Raw genomic sequence first — 23,956 nt, forward strand, 5'->3', positions numbered from 1 at the left:
CCAGCGCTACAACCCAGGTCCTCTTCCTCCTGCCTCACATGTTCCCGATGATGTCATTCTCTGACTGCAGTGGTAGGCACCACTGAGGATATTCCGTAAAAGGTCCTGGGTGAGTCCTGATCATTCCCAAGTATTTTAAGTCACTTTTCCTAACTCCATATTTTTTTAAGGAGGTAAAATTGCCTTACAGTGAAAGCACAGAACCCAGCTATGTAACAATGAATTTGACAAGTAGGCATATATACCCACCAAAGAGAGGAATGCTTGGATCACCCCCAGAACACTCACTCCATTGCACCTGCCCTCCAGGCAGTCTTCAGACAGCCATCCACACAGGTAACCCCAGTTCTAAGGTTTTTTTTCCAGTATTAGTTGACAGCTTTTTATGTACTTCTGGGGACAGACTGAAGGCTAACTCGGAGCCCCTTTGCAGGCGCTTCTTCAGGGGTTCCCTCAGCTCTCTCTTGCTGGGTTGCATGTATAGGAATAGCTCAGTGATGGGTATCCATTCCCTAAGCCCACGATGTGGGAAATCTCAAACTAGCCTTCAGGATCCAGGCTTTATGGGTTTGGGAAAAAAAAATTTTTTTTTTCCCTAAGAAATGGTTGTTTAAAGTTTGGCTTCACAAATCAGACTTTCACCCAACCTACAAGCACGTTAACAACGTGCCATGAGATCATTTATAACTGTGCACTCTTTCCTCTTACATACTGTGTGCTCAACCTGCTCAGAATCATCTGGCCTCTAAGAAAGATACTGTAATCTGTACTCTGCACCTCCAATGTAACTAACCTGGACAGGCTCAGGCTCAACTGAATGCGCAGCCTTAATTGTTCCACGTTCCCTATTTCTCCTTTGTGACCCATTCATGTCCCTGACTCAGAAAATGTGAGGTGTGCTGATTGGATCTAACACCATTTGCTAAAAGCAGCAAGGTATTGAAAGCAACCCCACACCCATACCCACACCCACACCCACAAAATAGGTTGAGAACAACGCATAGGTATAGACAGATTAGCCCTTATTATGGTTTAATGTGCTCTTCTGGGTCAGTAAATAAAAAAAAAAAAAAACAGTTTTCTCTCTTATGAGACCTTTATAGAAGATTGAATTAGACAAAAGTCCTTCCTCCTTCCCTGTTGTTGCTATATTTGCTGTGCTGTTCAGCACATGAAGAGGATAGCCTTTGTTCAGGACAACTTCTTAAATAAAACTCTCTTAGAATAAACTTCTTTTAGATTAGAACAGGAAAGACCAAAACCCTTCTGGATAATTTAAGGCCACTCTTGGGTAAATGACACTAGGAGTTAGTTTGTTTTGTTTTTGTTTTTTTGTTTTTTGTTTTTTTGTTTTTGTTTTTTTTTGTTTTTGTTTGTTTGTTTGTTTGTTTTTTCTTTATACGGCATCACCACATAAGGGCAGGTTAGGAACCATCCAGAAGTCTTGTTTCCTGCCATGGGAGAGGAGCGTCTTTATTCCATTCTTCTGATCTGCTAAAACAGCAGCTACAAAGCTGTTAGCTACATAATAATGGCTCTTCCTCCTACAGCCTGGTTTTTGAACTTTCCAACAGCATAGTCCCTAAGTGAGAATGCTATTTATTTACACTTTGATCTGCTCTCTTGGTGGGCAGCTCCTTTCCATCACCATCTTGCAGTTTGATGTCTATCACTGGTCTACAATGGTTGATACATGTAGCTTCCATGCGAGTTAGAACCCAGTTCCTGTTTTGAGTCTTGTCATTGTCTCCACTCTCTGGACCGGGCCTCGTGCCATGACCTCACAGAAGTGGTCAAGCATTTCTGAAAGACCATTATTTCAAAATCTCTAGCATTTGCCTCAGGAAGAACACTACATAAAACAGTCTGGAAGATACATTAATTTCACTTGGCAGGAACAGGAATAGAGTCTCCCAGAGCCCTGGACAGCCCCCAACCAAACCACCTTCCCATAGCCAGGGTGCCTTCCTGGTCCTGACCACCTCACTATATATTCCTTTCAAAGCTCCATGACCAAAGTGTTCCCTTTCCTTAGCTTTATCCCAGGGTGATGGAAGGAGAAAACAGAGGGTAAGTCCCTGTCTTCATTATTTTTCTAGTTCTTGTGACAAGTTACCTGACAGAAGCACCATAAAGGAGAGTTTATTTTAACTCACAGTTGGAGGGACACAGTCCAGTCTGTCAGGGAGGGTGCATGGCAGGAGTATGAGCAGCCAGCTGCATTGCGTCCACAATGAGGAAACAAAAGAGATGGATACTGCTGCTCAGTTGATTCTCTTCAAGCTGAGATCTCAGCCAATGGTGTGGCACTGGCTATACTCTGGGTGGGTCACTCCTTAGCTAAGCCTTTCTGGAAAAGCCACACAGACAAGCTTAGAGCAGTGCCTCAGGGGTGACCATAAGCTGTGTCTAGTTTGCAGTGCAGTGCAGCATAGTAACCGTCTTATGTTTTCCAATCTCAGTTCACTGTATATTGTCTCCAACCTCTCCTCAACTTTTCGTCTCTCTGGGTGTCCATCTTCAAAGTAGTCATGATGTTTTCTCCCCAAGTCCCTTTTAAGAACGTTGACATTTGTCTATATCCAAAGCTTACTCTGGGTATCTAATTCATTGGTCACCATGATTGCGAACCAAGAAAATACTTCATTTCCCCAAAGAAGGCATTCCATCTTCTTTATGTCATATTAATTAACCATAATCCTATCAGCAGTCTTTCATAAAATGCAAGTTCCTCCAGCCCTCATCCTTCCCTGATGACTTTGACACTTTCCCTTAGACTCCTTAAATTTCTGCTCTTGGGTCCCCTTGGCTGCTTCAACGCAGGGAAAGAAGGGATCCCTTTCTCTTCTAGTCTTGATGCCTCTATTGGAACTCTGGCCTTACCTCACAAAAACATGGGATATTTACTTGTGAGTAGATTTGTTGATTCATTTGTCTGCTCTGCACTCAAAGGCCTGAGGCAGAAAACAATGACCTGGAGCCTTGGACCACATGAGGCTAGAACTTAGACTTTCTACTGTACCCCAAATATCAGCACCAACAACACTTAAAACCTTGCCCAGCTGGCATCAGTATGCTATAGCCCAGCACTGCAGAACAGAGACCATAACTACTAGATAATCACTGTGGGTTCTAAGTGGTGGGGCCGAAAGCAACAGTCATAACAAACCTTCTAGTCCAACTCAGGCTTTTTAAAAAAGAACCACCCCAGAAAAGTGGCTTACTGGGTCAAGAGCAAGCAAGCCACAACATATGTTCTAGGCTGGCGTGACTCCTTCAACATGCTGGGATGATTCCAGACATGTTCAGAGAACCTGGAAGAAATGGATGGAATCTTCTGGAAGTTTTCAGAAACAAAAAGTAGCAGTCTGGTGTCTGGGTGCTAGGGAGGTGATGGTGAGGCAGCTGAGGTTGAAGACTCTCCATTCTCTGTTTCCTAGTCTGTTCCCACCCACCCACTCCTGCTGTCCTGAAGTCTGTCATGTCTGCCCTGCCATGATGAAATGTACTCCACAAGCCATACTCCAAAATGTAGTTCAGAAGAGGAAGGGGATCAGCATGAGTGGAAAGGGATAACAGAGGGGATCGAGCAAGGAATATGATCAAAATATACCCTACACATGTATGAAAATGCCATGATAAACCCATTATTGTATCAAATATGTAATAATATAACTTAACAAAAAGCAAGTGTATACAATATAAACACACATGTATGTATACATGTATGTGTACATATGCTTATATGTATCTGCATATGTATGTGTATAATGTATATGTGTGCGTGCACCCTTCTTTCCTTGTTGCTTGTGCCAGGTATTTGATCAGGACAATGAAAAAATGTAAGCAACATCACATAGAACTGTGGGGTTTTAAACTGAGGAAACTAGCAAGTGTTCTGTGAGAATAACTCACCTTCATAAATCAACCCTGTTTTGACTATAAACGTAATCCAGTTGTTTTCCTGACTTGGGGAGGTCTCTTGAAGTTTGTTTTATGGCTAGATGTAGAAAAACGATCTGAATCAAGCATCTTTCAAGACGCGTTTGTCCTCTAGTAATCACATACTCCCTGGGCTGGACATTGTGGTACATGGCCGCCATGGGGTCCACGCCCCTAGCCCATGCCATAATAATGGCATGTCACAAGTAAGCCAGACAATGAGTGATAGGAGACCTCCTGAAGGCCAGGCACATCTGGGAATGCAGAGCAACAGTTTAACTGTGCATGGGATTTGACTGTGCATCATGGAAATGCCTCAGACTACATGGCTGTCTAGGCCAATTCTAAGTTTGGCTGCAACAATTCCAACTGATATAGGGAAAATAACAGTGAGGAAGTCAGAGTGCAAATGTAATTAAAATTTGTTTTTTTCCTCCCCATAGGGCTACAGCAATAGCTAAAATGTTTGCTGTGAAACCATAAGGAGCTAAGTTTGGGTCTCTATTACACAAATAAAAGCTGGGCAGCATGCACCTGTAACCCTACCACCAAGAACACAAGTTGGGGAGACAGAAACAAGAGGATTCCTCCAACTTGCTTCCCAGCCAGTCTAGGCAAATTGATGAACTTAGTTGCACTCGGTGAGAGACCCAGTCTCACAGGGTAAAGTACAGGGTCAGGATATAGCTCAGAGGGTAGAGCTCCTGCCTTACATGCACAAAGCCTGGTGTTCAGTCTCCAGTATCCCATAAACCAGGTAGGGTAGCACAAGCCTGCACTCCCAGCACTTGAGAGATGAGGAGAGGAGAATCAGAAATGTGAGGTCATCATCCTCCACTACATAGTGGATTTGAGGCTAATACGTACTACATAAGATTCTGCCTTAAAAAAAAAAGTCAAAGTCAAGTGATTGAACACCAACCTCTATCCTCCTCGTACACACACACACACACACACACACACCACACTCACACTCACACTTGCATATACACATGTACACATGCATATACATATTAAAACATAAACACACTCATTGTTATTTGATCAAATTGCACAAAAACACAGGACCATGTGAACACATTGCTAAGGCCTCTCCCAGGACTTCAGAAAGGATGCATAGCGCAGGGGTTCACATGGCACATGCTTCATGGCTTTCCTTTGTGTATTTCCAGAATCAACTCACACATCAGAGTGACACACTGAGAGTCTTTAATTACCATAATTGGAACTGGGTTTTGCGTGGGTCTTCTTATGTTATTATTCCAATTGAGAAATTACACTGAGGAGAAACAGATTTTTGCATTCCAAATAATTACCTTCCTCCTCCTAGAGATGATTAAGAGGAAACCGAGCCCCAACCATTACCTCGTCCTCCCCTCCAAGATGTATTAATGGAAAAAAGGGAAAGAAAAAAATCCAAAGAGTCAATGGAATCTTAGTTCTCAGTAGTGTTTAAGTCATTCTGGGGGTTTCCCAACCCCAATCCTATTATTTAAAATGTAATATGTTACTATTTGTCAAATGTTTGCTTATTCCAAGTAAGTGATGGTATAGTTCCAAGCCTATTAGTAGGGAGTTGAAGTCTGGGGAGAAGTTGCAGATGGACAGTGGGGTGGCAAGAGGACAGTTTGAAGGGTTAAGCATATTTGCATTTGTAGAGAAAGATGATTAGACTCAAAGTGGCCAAGAGAGAGCTTTCTTCCTGATATACAACTTAAAAGAGGTAGGCAGCAAGTGAGAGGACCTCAGCAATAAGGCTCTGGAGTGGACCATCCAGGTGGAAGTGATGAGACAAAGAAGAGGTTCTCCTAGGCTGGAATGGGTTATTGCATGAACTTTCCCTGGGGGACGAATGGACATCTATTCACCACCCAGTTAGGTAACCAATAAGAGACCAAATAAACAACCCCATTCATATCTAGCTTGGAGGACCAGTGAATTAAATTTGGGTTACTTAAAGGATCATGGGAACGGTTTACAGACACACAACTTGCCAGAAGCTACACCACTGAAGAAAATATCTCTCTCACGCTGCCTATAAACACTTAAAAGGAGAAGGGAACTCCTCTTTAAACTGGGCACACACCTTTAATCCTAGCACTTGGGAGGCAGGCAGATCTTTATATGAATTCAAGGCTGGCCTTATCCACAAAGCAAGGTCTGGAGGTGGGGCTTGGGGTGGGGAGGGGGGATGGGAGAACTCATGACCCTTTGTCCCGACAATTGCAAACTGCCTATACATCTTCATGAGCCCCCCCTTCTCTCCGTGATGGAACATTAATAGGCCCAGTGTTATGCAGGCATGTCATGTAGGGTGACCGCAGCTGCTGAGAGGGCAAGAGGGCAATGGCCAAGCCATGCCAAGAGGACAGGGTTCCACAATGGGTCTTCTATCCCAGAACTGTGGGGTCAGAGACCCCTTCCTAAAAGCCTTCCATATGGTGCCCAAATGGTCCCAGAGAGGAGCTATCATCATAAAGCCAGCTACCCAGACTATCATGGTGGGAAAGCAGCCACCACCGCAAGCAGAGGACTTAAGTATAAATCACTCTTAATGCAGAAAAAGAGAGTGGTCCAGATGCAGGGGAGGAGTGGGTGGGAAGGGAGGTGCAGTCTTATGCCTTCCAGGTTCCTCCCCAGAAGCCAGGATGAGCTTGGGAGTATTGGGGCGGGGGGGGGGCGGAGGACTTAATATCAAGTTCATTGTGATGATGAAGCTTAGAGTTCAGAATTCAGACCAAGGGGAAAGAATGAGAGGCTTGTCATAGAACAAAAGCAAGAGACAGTGAGATTATCAAAACTGTCTGCACAGTAAGTTCGGTACAGACTGCTCAATAAATTATTCATAAGCTCAAAGGACGGGGACAGATAGTGCAGGGCTGCTGTGTGACAGACAATCCTTCATGCAGGCACCCTGTTCTTTCCCACATCCCACAAGTGTGCATACTTGGAGCTGTCACTGGGATCTTAGGTCTAATGAATTCCCCAGTCAGTGAGAAAGATTCTCCAAGCCTCTGTTTTATTAATCAGAATGATCATCATGAAAAATAATGCTTAGGGGGAAAAATGGATGCTTTTCACTTGTGCCATGTATATACCTTCTGAGCACAGAGGCAAATTCAAATTTGCAGTGATCTTTCTACAATTGGGATTCTCTTAGCCACTTACCTGGTAAGAGATGCCTGGTCCACGGGAAGAGACAGAAAGCAGTTACTGGCGTGGGAAGAGTAGCCAAAGCTAAATGTTCCCCTTTCTGGGTCACACTTTTGTGCTTTCAAAGGAGTGTGGCCTGGGATTTGAAAACATCAAACCCCAGTCTTCCAGCTCTGTGGAGGTTTTATGCAGAGCTCAGTTCTAAAAAAATATCAAGGGGGTTGTTGTCTTTCAAAAATCATTGAAGGGTAGTGTGGTAGTTGGAATGGGAATGGTCTCCCTAGGTTCGTAAGCATCGATGCTTAGTCCCTAGTTAGTGGGCTGTTTGGGAAGGATTAGGGCGTGTGGCCTCACTGGATAGGTGTGGCCTTGTTGAAGAAGGTGTGTTACTAGAGGTGGGCTTTAGGTTTCAAAAACCCACACTAGATTCAATCTAGCTTTCTCTCTGCCTGCTGCCTATAGATAAGGATGTAAAGCTCTCAGCCTCTTCTCTGACACCATGCCTGTCTGCCATCTCACTCCATACCACAGTGATCGTGAACTAACACTCAATTAAATGTTTTACTCTGTAAGTTGCCTTGGTCACAGTGTCTCATCACAGTGATGGAACAATTAAGTCAGAGAGGGACATCATCTTTGCATCTGTTTCCTCTAACCTCTGCCAATGCTTCTGCCATACAGTAGAAACCAGAAAATCTGATCCCCAACCTGGCTCAGTCGCCTGCTGGTGATGCAGCCTACTGCACTGCCTGGTCAGCTGTCTGGATTTGAACCTGCCCCATCTCTTTCTCCTGACCCATTTTCATCTTCAGGCTTGGGTTGGCCTTTCACCTCCAAGAAGGACTCTGCAGCTTCACTCTCAGACCTCACTCCAGCAGCTTACTCCTTGAGCTGGTCTGGTTTCTTGTCTTATCAACACAGACTCTTCTTCCACCCACTTCTGCATCCTCTTTAACTCTTACACTCATTCTAAAGCCATAGATATGTATACAGGTAAACAGATACAGTTAATTATGTGCTGTGTGCTATGAGAGCTAATATTAATCATTAAAATTGGAACCATAGCCAGGATACAAAAATAGGAGGATTTTAGCATGAATTGTTCTCATTGAAATTACTAAACATTGTGAATTTATTATTATTCAATAAACTCTGGCGGTATAGAAAGATACAAATATGTTCATCAATGTTTCTGGCATGGCATATTCAAAACAGCTAGTCTGGACACACACTAGTTATGTAGATGAGGACGGCTCTGAACTCCTGATCTTCCTGCTTCTGCCTCCTGAGTGCTGAAGTTACAGGCACACACCATTTATGTGGTCCCAGGAATTGAGCCCAAGGCTTCCTGTGTGCTAGGCAGACACTCTATCCACTGAGGTATAGTACACCCCCACCTCAGGGACCATGCTTTTGATAAAGCAAGTTGAAAAGAGAAGCCTTCGCATTTCTCATCACAGGATAATGGATGGGCACAGGGATGAGAATGCACAGTGGGAAGAGATCACAGGAACACAGTGCCCAGACTCCCAACCAAGAGCCTCTGAGACACTGGAAAGGCTGCCAGACTCCCCACGGTGTGGAATAGAACTGTCCCTATTATTTCTTCTAAACAGAGGTTGCTCGAATTCTTACCCTAACCACTTCAGTGAACATCGGCTAATACCCAAATCCACCCTGGATCTGTGGAGGGCTGAAACTTTTTCTAGTCACTGGACCCTTCCTGACCTTACTGCAATAGCATGGGACACGGGAATAGGTACTTACTCTTTGCCTATGCCAGAAACCAACCCTCAGCCAAGGCCTGATGGACAACAGAGCAAGAGGACGACTGCTCCCTTGTTGTGGTGGACAGGCTGGCTGTGCACTCTGTGAAGATTTGCATGTTGGATGCATTGCAGTCACTCTTAGGAACAGCTAGCTCAATAAAGCTCTTTTCATCATCTCTCATCCCCTCTCTCTCTCTCTCTCTCTCTCTCTCTCTCTCTCTCTCTCTCTCTCTCTCTCTCACACACACACACACACACACACACACACCATGGCACCTCTGTTAATTCATTGGCACCAGTGTCCATATCTCAGGATCTATTTCTAGAGAAGCCCAAACAAAGAGTAGGCAGTCTGCAACAGCAAGCCACACAGCTACAGAGGTGGGAAGAGGCAGCCACACCTGGCTGCTCTTCTCCAGCTCCCTCTCAGTGTCACTGACCTCCACATTGTTGCTCCCACAATCATTATCTTTTTTTGTACCCAAAGGCATGTGTCTTTCCCCTTGCAAATGACCTTAAGTGCTGTTTCTTATTGACTGATCTGTCTTCCCTACCCCGACACATTCACTAAACGAAGCCAAGAGGAGTCCATAACATGTTCGCTTGTGAAAAACTTGATGCCTGGCTAAATGAATGGAAAACAAGAATCAGCCAGCTTGGCCCTTTTTGTTTCTTGTACACTTGGGAGGTGTCTCCGTGCTCTTCCTTGTCAACAGAAAACTCGGTCCCACGAGGGAAGCCAGACATGGGGCGGGTGGAAGGGAGAGAACTCGGCAGGACCGTATCAGAAATTCTTTCAGTAAAAGGCCTTCCCTGCCTCCTGTGCTAGCCTCTTGGTTTTTCTAGCCACTTTGGTTCTCTGCACCTCTCTAGGGCAACCCAGGCTAATGCAGCAAAAGCCAACGAAATTCCAGAAGATAAGCAGGTCTAAGCACTGGCCAGTGGCTGGCTGCACCCCACAGGGCCAGCTCTGATTGGCAGCCTGCTTATTCAAGGACATTCACCACAAGGTACTATCTAGTAGCCACCTAACCAGTCCCCTCCCCTGAGGCCAAACCTCTTCACCCTGCCTTTCCTTCTCTCTACTAGAGAAAGTGAAGTATATGCCATGGATTCCAGTGTCAGAAACCACTGACCGGCTCCTCGTCACCCCTCCAATGCTGGTCCTTCAAGAGTTCAATGCCCTGTCTCTTTAGCTCTCTGCTCCCCACCCTGGGCTCTGACATCAGACCCCGCATCTTCTCTTGACTAGATTTCCTTCCTTACATCCTGGAGCTCAGCACCCAGCCCATTGTGACCCTGGGAGACATCAATGCTCATGGAACCACTGGCCATTCTCAGCGATCCCTACTAGAATCAAAGCAGAAGGCTGTGCGTGTCCAAGCCCCAGCATTCTGTCCCTTATGTACACACACACACACACACACACACACACACACACACACACACACACACACACACATACTTTTTTTTTTAACCACAGGCTCCATAGGGAAGAGCTTACACTGATGCAGCCTCTGCCTATATTAGGTAGAGAAGCCTCCACTTCCTCCTTCTCCCTTCTCTCCACTCCCATGTGTGTAGAAGGGCCACGCCCCTTGTCAGAGGATGGATAAATAAGCACTTGAGGTAAAAGGGTGATGATGATGTGTCTCTGAAGAGCAGACAGACTTACAGAACTGAAAGAGTCTATATAGTACCACTGAGCTGTCCACTGCCACTGACAGCATGCAGCAAGCAGACAGGCCTTTCGTATGAAATAAGCAAGCGTGCATGTCTCTCGGAGTAGCTACTGCACAGAGAGCAGATGCTAACCTAATCCCTGTGCAGTCCTGAGTATGGATGATGAGAGGCTTCATTCCGTTCTGGGCTGTGTCTTAATGACCGAAGAAGATAACAGGGTGCCTTGACCTGAGTCTGAACAAAAAGTGTACGAAGAAAAGGGTGGAACTGAGGATTCCTAACCATGAGTTCAAGGGCTCAAATTGCCTCCCCACCAATTTATGGCTCTGAGGTCAAAAGTGCACCGTGTGTTTAGAAACTGATAAGAGCAAAGCCAATCCTCTCTAGATGAGGAGACCCTAAAATCAGACTCCATTTACCCCCACAGGCAAGAAGAGAGCAAAAGTAAGAACTAGCACTTGAGCCCACAACTACAGGTATTGAGATTATTAGATATGTGTGCCTGAGAATGGAAAAAATAAATAAAAAGCAGTAAACAATGGCTAGATAGACATGAGGAAAATAAAATGAAAGTTAAAAAAATAAGATGCATTAAAAAAATTGCTGGGAGGTGGTGGCACACCCTTTAATCCCAGCACTCAGGAGTCAGAGGCAGGTGGATGTCTGTGAGTTCTAGGCCAGCCTCGTTCAGAGTGAGTTCCAGGACAGTTGGTAATATCAGAGAAACCCTGTCTCAAAAAACAAAAACAAAAGTACCAGTTGAATGGTAGAATAAAAATAGCTAAATTTTTTAAAAAGTAAATCGCAAATAAGAAAGAAAAAAAATTATAGAGAATACAGTACAGAAACAGACACCATGAAGCTGGGAAAGATGTGTGGGAAACCATAGAAAATACAGTGAGAAGAGCTAAGATACATGCAGTGAGAGTGTCAGAAAGAGCCAACAGAGTGAAACCAGAAACAGTCCCTGACGTAACACCTAAGAACTTTTCAGAATCCACGAAAGACAAGAATCCGGAGATCCAAGCCGACTTCAGGAATTCCCCGTCTAAAGAAGGATTGATAGCTATACATCCAAGACAGTTACCCAATATTATTTAGCATCATTTGGTGCCAAAATGGTAGAAGGAAAGGAAGCTGGCCTTCAAGTTTCCGCACAAACTCCAGCCCTGAACGGTCCTATGCTTCTCGCGTGGAGCATTAAGTGAGCAGCAATGCTAACAGCGAGCACACACGTGGTGCCTTTATGATGTCTGCTCTTCTCCATCTGTGAACGAGAAGTAGAAGGGTCCAACCTGTAAGCAAACTCGGACCTGTCAAGGCTTCAGTGTCAGCAGACCAACAACAACGACGACGATGACAAAGTAGGATGAGATAGAAAAGGCCAAGTATTAGACAGTGATTTATGTAGCGGTTCGCTGAAGGCACTGCCTGTGCCGCTCGGTTGCCAGAGCATGACTTCACTTGCTACCTGGAACAGAATGACCTGGAAGGAGAGCTTAAACAATGGATCACTGCCCTCAGCAACCTGACCCAATCTGGCTTGCTTGATCACCCCGCCTTGGTTTTAGAGCACACAATGAAAATATAAACTGGACAGGATACCCGAGGCCTTTCAGAAGCTGCCACGGCTTTGGCCCACCCATGACGCCGCCTCTCTTCCACTCCCATTGGCGTCCGAGCACTTACTCCAGGAAGATTCCTGCAACCCAACAGCAACAGCAACAACAGAAATGCTGCAGGCGCTTCTGAAACTCTGCTCTCAGGCCTGCACTGAGAGCCACAGAGAAGCACAGTCTCAGACTCTGGCCCAGTCACTTCCCCAGGGAAGAACGTGGCCAGGGCACACATGCAGCATAACTCCTTCCTTCCACATGAATATCCCGTGCTTCCTCACTTTTTCACCCAGCTCCATTCAGTCTTTTCTGGGAATTTCTAGTTCCTGGAAACGAGGACTCAGAAGCTAGTACATAGTTTAGAATACTTTTATAGAAAGAACAGGGCCATGGGATGGATTTGGATTTCACCGTTCCCCCTGTGTGACTTGTGGCTGGTTACTTAACTTCTCTTCTCTAAAAGGAGAACAGTCACTGAATTGACAGAGTTAATCTAGGGGGGAGGAGGGAGAGGAGAGGACAGAGAGAGAGAGAGAGAGAGAGAGAGAGAGAGAGATCGTGCACCTTAAATAAAGCTAAATAAAGGGGAGCCTATTGATTATACAGCTGGATAAAGCAAAGGTTAACCAGGAACAGTTTGGTCAGGGAATCACACACCGTACCAGAATCCCTGCTCTACTCTTAGTCCATCCATTCTCCCTTTATTGTCCCCTTCCTCCAAGCTTGACGCCTCCTTGGCAGCTCTGGGCTCTGTTTTCGAGGCTTGGGAGCTCACACCAAAGACCTAGCAGGGAGCAGAAAACATGTGCTCCAGTTTCTCTTCAGTCATGCTCACTGGCCCAGCCCTGGATCACATGCTTAGCCTAGCTCAGCCTTTGAATGCAGGAGAGAGTGGGTCCCACACCCTTCTGGATCTGAGTACTGGGATTCTGTTTTTCAGAGAATGCTCTTACATCCATTTTATCTAACCAGCGACCCTCAAGCTCAGCAGCTTAAAATAACAGCCATAATTATCTCATCACGTCTGTGTGCTGACAACCCAGGCGTGGCTTCGTTAAGGGCTCTGACTCCAGGGTGTCTTTGGAGGTGGCAGCATAGCATGAGATAAGGCTGAAGTCATCGCTAAACCCTGCTGAGCTGAGGGGTCGGCTTCCGAGTTCAGTGGCGTGGTGGTGGGCCAGCCTCCGTCCCCGGCGGATCTGGCTCTTGCTTAGCTGGAGCCTTCGGTGGCCTTCGCCTCCATGGGCCTCAGCAGACCTGCTCTCCACCTGGGAGTTTGCGGGTCCCAGAGTGAATACAGAATGGCAAAGTAAAAAAATAGACCTGCAAGACATGAGACCTGAGAGGACACAACCAAAATTCAGAGGTGGCATATGGTCACTTCGCGGAACTGCCAATACCAGTACACATGAAAGAGGGGAATAAGAGTGACATTTGCCAAAATAAATAAATTAATTAATTAAAATAAAAAAGTGACATTTGCTGGTGTGAGGACCACAGGGGCCCATGATGGAAAAGACCACACAAACCAAGACAACCACTTTGTCTCCTTTTGCTCAGACCTGCCCAGGTTAAAATATGAAAGCCAGAATCTAGGGGACTCCAGTCATTCTGAAGAAAAGTGCCGAGGCGAGTCAAGCAAAAGTCTGATGACACTAAGAGGCAGAAGGTGACTTTTCGCAGAGAAAGAGGTGTCACTCTGAACCCTGGCCTCAACAAGTGCCTGAGGCCCACAGTGAGTTCAAGAATGGCCCCAGGTCTTCTGCTATGCCAAGTCCAGAGCCCCACCCCCACCCTTCTCCATGAGCACAGCTTCTTAAGGAACAGGGGGATTCCAGTGGGCTGTCATTCAGAAACTTACCAAGTGGACCTTGATTCAATCAATAGCTCAGAGCCTAGAAGGGGGTGGGCTAAAGACATACCAGATCTAAGACAAAGCTTAAAGAGGAAAGACCTGTGTGAAATCTTAATGCTCCTACATTCTGGAAACAAAGTCAGGCTTCTCTGAGCTCAGCACCTACACTTGTGAAATGGGCACACACAAAGAGTTTCCCTTTTCCAGCGTCCTTCGGTCGGTCTCTCACCCCTGTGATAGACAGTCTGGTGAAATGGCCCCAGGCTCAAAACAAACAAAATAAAACCAGACTTCTCCCAGGCAGTTCCTCATCTCTTTCTGTTCTCCCTGTTGATGAACCTCTGTTATGTGGTCCTCAAAGCAATCAGCAAAATCAAGGAATCTGGGGGGTCACAGGACCCTCTCAACTTCATCTCTTTCTGGTGTTTTCTCAGTAAGTGGTCATGCCTTCCTAAGAGCACACTGTCCTGATCAAAGGAGGAAGCAGATACAACCGATCTTTGTCATCCCTAGAAATGGGTGTTTCCTAGTCTGTGCATCTCAAGTGGACACAGTGAGGGTTTAGAAGCAGGATAGGTGCACTAATTCGCTCATATCTTGAAGTTCTTTCGTCTCACCTTGTCCTGACAGTGTTGGTATGCTTTGGTGTGGGGATATAAAACCGAGCCTTGGCCTCATTTCTCTATAAGAGCATGAGGTCTGGGGAACTGGGACTCTTGGTCCCAGACTGCTGACTAGTGAGTTTGTTTCCCAAACAACAGAAACCAGGTCTTCCTAATGTCCCAGGGATCAAATTGAACACCTGACCTAACTCCTGCAAGTGACCTTGGCTGATGTCTCCAAGAGCCAATCAGGTCAGGGCTTCCCTTGCTCAAAGGACCCTGTGCTCTGTTTCTCTTTATCCAGAATAAGAGGCTCAGCCATTATTGGGAAAGGCAGAGAGCAATGTGAAGTCTCAGGGCTGCTTTAGCTCCAGGCCTCATCCAATAACTCTGATTTCTTTCTCCTGTGCTTAAGTAGCTGAGAGTATTGTCAGTAAATACAGTCCACTGTGTCCTAGGCCAAAGACTGGATTCGACAAGTGTTTTTGCTTAAGGGGAAAAGTATATTTAGGAAGAGAAAAGTTTGCATTTGGTGGATCTGAAGGTGGGCCAGCAAAGCTAGCAAACACATGTGGGTTGTAGCCCACACCAAGACCACATGCAGACAGAAAGGAGCAGGGGTGGCTTTCTTCGGTGCACATGTGGAAGGCAGGTGGCTGGGTAACAGAACCACCTCCAATCAGTTTTAGAGAGTGTTTGGACAAGAGAGAGAGAGTCCCATGTGCCTTCTTTCTCCAAAGTAAACATTTCAATTCACCTTGCTCATGTCTGACCTGGGTCTCACAGTGAGCAAGATCTAGATTTAAGCCTGTTTCCTCCCAAATTCTAACTGAAATGGCCAAGGGAATCCGGTGGGAGCTGGGAACCTACCGGCAGCCATCAGAACTGGAAGGTAAAGCAGGCTCTTCAGTGAGGTCTGGGCCTGCTAACCACAACCTTCTCAGCACAGCATCCCCAGGCCACCTCTGGGGATGGCTGGCTCTGAGTGTCCCTTCTCCCTGTATCCTGAGCCTTATGCTGGTCTCTGGAGGCCATCTTCCCCACCTGTGCTCATTGGCTACCCAAGGAGGCATTTCTCCTCGCAGATGGAGCAGCCCCAGTCTCCAAAGTCATCTTCAAGAACATAACAAGTTTGAGGCCAGCCGGGGCTACCTGGTGACAGAGGGGAAGGGGAAGAGAGAGAGGGAAGAAAGGAAAAGAAACAAAAATTAAATTTGGTGCTTATAATTGATACAGAATTAAGAAAAGCCAATAGCTTACTTAAGAAATAGGCAAAAAATAAAAAGCTTATTTACAGAAGAATTAAAGGAGGAAGGGGAGGGTGGGCTGGCTATGGGTTTGGTCGACACAGTTGCATTATTAGGGGGACTGAAAGGGGGTCCTAGGCGTCTTTCTCACTGTCCATGGGATCCCTGGGAGTTCCCCGGTAGATCTCATGAGGTTATCTCATGAGGTATAATAAAAGCCTGTCCCTGACACCTTCTTTCTCTTTGTTCGTGTCTGATTCCACTACCCCTTTCTACATGTATTCCCACTGCAAGAAGCTGTCCCTCACCTGAGGCCAGGCCAAGCCCCCACCCTCCTCCCATCCCTGTAGCACTGACAATGGCTATTCCCTTGGAGAACGATCTTTGGCAGTGTTACTTTTTGCCTCCCCTGCTTTCAGGCAGCACTCTCAAGTCTAAAGAAACCCCACACCTAAGCAATTAGGATGTTCTTAGAGTTACAGACTCCTCCAGAACATCTGGTGACCTTCAGATGACACCAATATATGTCAGGCCCTCCTTACTTCCTTTGTCTTGTGTATCAGCTAATGTAAGCTTTTAAATGGCCATGAGGCAAAGATCTTTGTCTAAAGAGTTGGAGAAAACAGACCTAAAATAGCAAGATCATTTGTGATGTTCTGGCAGGAGGGGCAGTAAAAACACACATTCTCTGCTGAGGGAGGCCCCCTATGCTATGTAGTCTTTGTTTTTTGTCCTTTGCAACTCCTTTTTCTCTCTGCAGAAGTGCTTTCACCAGATGGTCTTTAGGGAAAGTAGCCCCTTATTTTCTCAGAGTTCTTTGAATGACTTGATTTCCTTCATACCAGCTCTTGTCCCAAAGTACTGCCTTTTGAGTGCTGCATAGAGCATAGCTCTCATAGCATTCATATACTGAATTTGCAACTTCCAAAACATAACTCTCCCCAAGAGTTATCTGCGTTGGGTGTTTCAATGCAGTAACACAAAGCCAACTAATACAGAAAATAGATATTTTTAAAAATCCCACTACTAATTTAAGAAATGCAAACTAAAACATCATTTTGATCCATTAGCAAGTATTTTCTTTCTTTCTTTTTTCTCTTATTTTGGTTTTTGAGATAGGATTTCTCTGCATAGCACTAGGCTGTCCTGGAACTTATGCTGTAGACCAGGCTGGCCTCGAACTCACAAAGATCTTTCTGCCTCTGCCTCCCAAGGGCTAGAATTTAAGGCTTGCACCACCATGGCCCAGTCTGGCAAGTATTTTCTTAAATTATAATAATATGTACCAATGACCAGAACTGTAAGGTTAGATCAGTAAAGATAAGAAGAAGTAGTGTACAAAATATGTACAAAATTGTAAAAACAAAGTTTCAAAAAGCATGTATCTATGTGCTTTATATAAGCAAATGAATGAATGAGTGAATGAGTGAATGAAGAAGCAGTCTTTAAATGATTACTATTCTTTTTGGATCAGCAGGTTAAAGATCTTGTTTTCCTATCTAACCTCTATACTAGAAAGCACATCACTGCATTGAGGAGGGAGGAGCACAGCTTGAATGATTTCCTGAACCTGAGGCTTCCGTGTGAGTCACAGAAGGAAACTGAGGCTATAATGACAGAACAGCCCTTTAGTGAGAAAAGACAGCTTCAACCTAAGGCCTCCTGTGGCAGCTGAAGCCACTTCTTGAATCTGCGCAAGCTTGGAGCAGGAGCCCACTGTGATGTGCTAAGTCACTCCTGAGAGAAAACAAAGTCCACAGCAGCCCATGCACCAAGGGAGGCTTCTGTTCCCTCAGTCCTTTCAGAATTTCACCTCTCTTAGAACTGGGGCCACTCTTCACTCAAGGTCGCCTAGTCCTTTGTCGCTGGTCCTCCCAGCCACCACAGAGCTCCCTAACCTAGCGTTCCACAGCTCCACCATAAGCCTGCATGCTTTCTGTCGACCCACCGTTTACATGCCAAAGGCTTGATCCCTGCCTCTGCGATGATAGCCCACAGTTGGAATTTGGCTCTATGAATACTTGAAACCTCAAAGGAAGTGTGAACTCGCTGTATCTGCTGCTGGGTGCACTGGTACAGAGCTCAGGGTCATCCCACACTTCAGGACTGTGAACAAACAGAAACCAGAGACAAGCAGGTGAGATGACCAGCGTGCCCCCACTTTGCCTGGTTCTTTGGGCCCGAGAACAGAAAAAAGTCCCATATTCATCCTGGGGAGCAAATAAAATCCTTTGGCAAGAATATAGAGCATCCTCTATGGATTAATTGGATAAAGGCCCAGATATTAGGGGAATTCTGTAAATATGGTGTTATTTATCTGGCAGCTAAAGAATTAGTTTCAATATTTATATATTCCCCAAAGGAGATATAGTGTTTCCCATGGAACCATCCAGACTTCTCAGTCTCCAGGAATCACAGCCTTTTGTGGTGTTTATTCTCTTTATTATATTACTGTGTTATGTCTATGCCGATACAAATGAGACTGGCCTTGTAAGCCCCTATCTCAGTGACCTACTTCCTGCAACAGACTTTGCATCCTAATACCCCACTCAGCTATGAACTTGTCAGTGGACCAGTCCGTTAAGTTAGGGTCCTCATGCTGCAACTGCCTCTCAATAACCTATCAGCTGCCCACCAAGTCTTTGACACCTGAGCCTTTAAGGCCAAACCACTGATGCTGCTCCTGATCTTCCCTGGGGGAAGAAAACTACCCTAGAGCACTGGCAAGGCATGAGAGTAACCAAGTGTCAAGCCCCACCCTGCAACCTCCCATCCGCCATCTTGAGAAGTAAGACTCACAATTAGCTACTTGGGTCTTCAGCTTCAGTTTCTCCTACTGCAGCACAGGAATAATATAGCATCTTCAGGGCTACAAGGAAGGAGCCATCATGTACACATGGACATATATAAAGACACACAGTAGGTGCACAGAAATAGCTGCAGGTAGTAGTTAACACATGTAAGAGTGAAGCGAGGGAGAAATAACTTATGAAGAGAGGGGACATGGCCCTCCACCATCTTAAACTGCTGGACCTGTCCTGTGATGGGTGACCACAGGACCATATGCCAGGAAGTCTGTGTGAGAAGAATCAAACCATGGCAGCAAGTATCCCCCTCGTCTCTCCTCCAGCTCAAGAATAACTGGCAGGTCATGATGTCACTGCCATGCCTTCCTCCCCATGTCTGTTGATGACCAACTCAGTAAGTGAGCTGATCCTATCCACAGGGCCAAAGAGCTAAGGAAGGGATAGACAAGATCTAAACAAAGGGAACTGGAGACATCCTTCAGCCCTGGAGAGGAAGATGGGCTGAGAACAGGCTGTGATGGTTCTGAGTTAACCCTTGCCTGCTCTCTGCCCGCAGATACTGCAGCCACACTGGGCACCTTGAGAAGCAGCCTTCTTCCCAGGGAATGCCGCATGAACGCCCCCTTCATATGCAAAGCTTACAGAGCAAAACTTGAGACTGGAGGCCATGTTCGCTAAAGCAATAGGAGTCACACTGCGATTCCAATCGATGTTGTGACCTCACACAGTGCTCTGGCCCTGGGAGGAACCGGCTTTGATTTCCCTGGGCTCCATCAGGTTCCCGTCCTTTTGGTCAAGGATCAGGTTCTGTTCCCATTGCCAGAAAAAGTCAGAGCAGACAAAAACAGTGGAAGGTCACTTCAACTTCCTCTATCTCAGCTCTTGGTACACAGCCACTTCTCCCTGGCAACTCTGCTTTTCTATGGTCCCCAAAGTCTGAGTTGATAAGCATCCACGGTTGCTTCATCTCTGTTCTACCCTTACAGACTTGTGAGTCTTTCTCGGATGTGCTTAAAATATATGCCATTGAATGTACTTTATGAACTACTGTGTCTAGAAGGCTGAATTTTAATCTAAGCAAATTGTTTCAGGTTTATTATAGGATAACTCAAAGGCATTGCTGTCAATCACTCTCTTAGTCAACTCACCTCTGACTCTAGAGATATTCAGGGAACATCACCCGAAGCATTTATGGTAATATGTTGCACCAAGTTACACAACCAAATTTCCTTAACCTCAGAAATCACAGGCTTCCAAAAATAGTGTCAGAGGGAAAAGATGGAAGATTCAAATCAGAATAAATGCCAAACCCCAACCCTGTTCCTCTGTCTTCCAAGAAGAGAGGAGTCAGACAGCAAGAAAGATCAACACTGGAGAAGGAGATGCTGCGCCAACAGATCATGTTGGTAGCTTGGCTCCCAGTGCAGTAGAGTTCAAATCTAGGGCTTTTGTGAGGCGATTGTACCGTATCAGTTCCGCCTTCCCTTGGTGCGTCCATAGCATGACTGTATTACTGGGAGTTGGTGCAAAGTGAGAGGTGGGGGCCTAGTTGGAGGAAGTGATCCCTTACAGTTCTGGAGGCTGGGAAGGCTGACATCAAGGCACCAATCTGGGATAAGGACATCTTTTGAATTAGTGTGTTTTGTAGGTTCTTCAAAAAATAAGATGCAGGCCGACCATGGTGGCACACACTTTTAATACCAGCACTCGGGAGGCAGAGGCAGGCTGATCGCTGTGAGTTCGAGGCCAGTCTGGCCTACAAAGTAAGCCCCGGACAGCCAAAGCTACACAGAGAAACCCTGTCTCGAAAAACAAACAAACAAAAATAAATAATAAATAAATAAGATGCTGCCACAGTCTGGCTAACTGCTCTCCTCCCCTCCCCCGCTGCTTACTTCTTACAGCCAAATCTATTTGTAGAGCACCATCTCCATGAGGAAGACACTTGGTTTCCTCCCAAACCCAGGTTGCCTGAGATACCTAAGATCAGAATTGACACACGGGCTTATTCACAGGTACCCACTGATGTGTCTACAATGCCAGTTTCCAGTCACCTACTCGACAAATGCTCCTCAAATTCAGAGCAGGGTCTGTGGTCTGTTTAACTCTCTAGTCCTCCATGGGACAAAACATTTGAGCCTTTGCAAAAGTCTGAGCAGAGATGCTGTGGACAGAGCTATTGTACAAACGGACAGTGCCTGGTGATAACTTCTGTAGTATATGTTTGTAGCTCCAAGTGAAGGACTAGAGGGGACCACTCCCAGCAGATACTGGGCTTATGTATTCTAGCTTAAGGAGCTCAGCAACCTTTCCCAGAATGGACCGCGGGACTATCTTTAGAAAGTAGCTGTACTTTCTACACTTAGCCTGTATATTGACTTTAGGCACCTGCCTAAAGCAAACCACAATATGGAACAACAGATGTGATAGGAACCCACTCACATTTAAACATTGTTTAAAGCTTGCCATGGACCAGCCAAGGACAATACGGGCAGTAAACTTCGAACCCTACCCAGATCTAACCGATGGACAGGACATTCTCCACCATTGAGTGGAGAGTGGGGACTGACTTTCACACGAACTCTGGTGCCCCATTTTTGACCATGTCCCCTGGATGGGGAGGCCTGGTGGCACTCAGAGGAAGGATAGCAGGCTACCAAGAAGAGACTTGATACCCTATGAGCATATACAGGGGGGAGGAGGTCCCCCTCAGCATAGACATAGGTGAGGGGAGTAGGGGGAAAGAGGGAGGGAGGAAGGGACGGACTAACAATTGAGATGTAGTATGAATGAATTAATAAAATATTAAAAAATTAAAGCTGGGCATGGTAGTATGCATCTGTAATTCCAGCACTTGGGAGAAAGAGAACAAATATCTAAGGCCAGTCTCAGCTGCACAGCAAATTGAAAGAGGCTACATGAGACTGTCAGGATGAGGGGGAGGAAATATTTGTTTAATTGTATATTTAATTATAAAAGGAAACAAAAGCTTTTTTATTTTAGAAAATCGAAGTGGGGGCTGGAGAGATGGCTCAGAGGTTAAGAGCACTGACTGCTCTTCCAGAGTCCCTGAGTTCAATTCCCAGCAACAACATGGTGGCTCACAACCACTTATAATGTGATCTAATGCCCTCTTCTGGTGTGCAGGCAAACATGCAGGCAGAATATTCTATATGTAATAAATAAATAAATCTTTATAAAAAAGAAAAGAAAAGAAAAGTGATGAGGAGTAGGCGCCAGGGGATGGAGGCTAGAGTGGCAGACCTCTTACTTTCTGCTGTTGTGTATTTTAATGTTGGCATTTTAATGCAGGCATGGATTCCTTTAATAATTTACCAATGTTCGGTAATACCAATGGTCTTCCTCTTGGTTTTACCAGTAGCTAACTTGACTGCTTTTTATCTGGGGTACCCAGGCAGGTGGCTGACTTCTTCCTAGGGATGAGACCCAGCCTAGAAAAGGAAAGACGTGACATAAGAAAGGGGCCAGCTGCCCCATTCTCTTGGACACTGTGGGACATATCCATTCTCTGACACTATCCCTCCATGTGCCCTTTTCTCAGTGATAGGTGGAAGGACAAGATGAAGGTGTGAACTGTTGGGAAAAGGGTCTAGGGTTGCTTGGCATTTATTCACTGTTGGTTTAGACAGAGCCTCAAGAGTGTCTGATGGCTCATATGATGCCTGGGCATGTCAATTGGTCCACAGATGTATCTAGGTTCAAGCTCTCACCGAACACATGAGACACAGATGCCCTTATCCTCTTTCTACAAATCAGCTTCTAAAGCTTATAGGCACAGTAGATGGTATCCTGTCACTAATATTCAGTGTCAGCTGGGTAGAAGCCATGTGCCAGGTATCTCCTCTGCCCCCTTTCCAGATGTCCTCTCCTTGTCCCCTCCTCTATGCCCAGGGGACTGGCCTGTGTGTTCCATCAATCTCTCCCCTGGCCCTAGGGCTTCCCTTTGAGTGTGATCAATGCAAAGCCTACTGAGAGAGGAAGAGAGGGGAGGACGTTGAGCATTTGTCCTGCTGATTGTAAGCCTTTAGGCAGTGGCTGTACCCCTCGTTCAATCTGTTGTTCCTTCAAGACTCCATCAGATCATCTCCTTCTGAAATTCTCAGATTCCCTAGATATCGGCAGGTCATTTGTGTCCTGTGGGGACCTGGCTAGATAAGGTGTTTCTCTGTGAGAATACCCAGAGGGATGTTTATCTCTGGGCTTTACCTAAAGACCAAAGGCATGTGTGAAGATGGCGAAGCCCATTTCATGACTGAAAATTCTAGAAGATGCTGGACATGGTAGCATAAATCTATAATCCTTACAATTCATAGGAGGAGGCAAGAGGGTCTGAATATATGAGGCCCTGCCTCAGAAACACACACCATCTAGAAAATGGAGCCAGAAAAGGAGAAAAGAGAAGAGTATAAAACAAAAGAGGGGGAAAAAAACAAAACCAAACCCTAGATGTATGTGCAGGCCGCGGTGCCTATATGTTAAAGGCTTGGTCCCTAAGCCATGGCACCAAACCTTTGATGCACAGGAAGTACTGGAAACTTTAAAAGGTAGAACCTAGCAAGAGATCTTCAGGTCAAAAGAGCCATGCCTTTGAGGGTACAGTGAAACCCAAACCATGAAACCAGCCTTGCTCTGCCCCTGGGATACTTAGCTTTATCACCTACTCAAATCAAGGAGGGCAAATTACCATGCCCTGAGCCTCAAAAACTGTGGTCCATGATGCACTTCTCTGTTGAGAAGCTGATGATCTGTGGCACTAAAGATGCGAGGTGGTAGAGAATTGACTGACACACATGCTCTCATCCGAATGTCCCAGGGCCCTGGAAAGAACCTGCTGTCAGTGTACCAAGGACAGTGGGAACAGACCAGTCCGGATAACTGCCTACATATCTGACATCTTGGACATGTCCTTCTTGCTGTGGACTCTCAGTCCTTCACTTTAGGTCAACTGTTTCCTATGGCCTCCATGTCCTTATCCAAACAAATGCTGGTAGTGTCAGATATGGGCTACTCGTCACTGCTGCAAGAACTTCTCAGGCTAAGCCTGGCAAGAGTGTGGTTGCTGCTGTAAGAACAATGGATCCTTCCAGACTCGCCTTCTACCTGGTGAGAGTGCTTCCCTGAACACACACACACACACACACACACACACACACACACACAGCAGTACCTTTCTAGCTGTCTTCTAATTAAGCAGCTCTGCCTAAGGCTAAACCCAGGAAGCCAGGGCTGAGCCCTGGTCTTGCACTTCCTGCAACTGATTG

This window comes from Acomys russatus, chromosome 7 (genome assembly GCF_903995435.1).
Source record: "Acomys russatus chromosome 7, mAcoRus1.1, whole genome shotgun sequence".
In the NCBI taxonomy this organism is placed as follows: domain Eukaryota; kingdom Metazoa; phylum Chordata; class Mammalia; order Rodentia; family Muridae; genus Acomys; species Acomys russatus.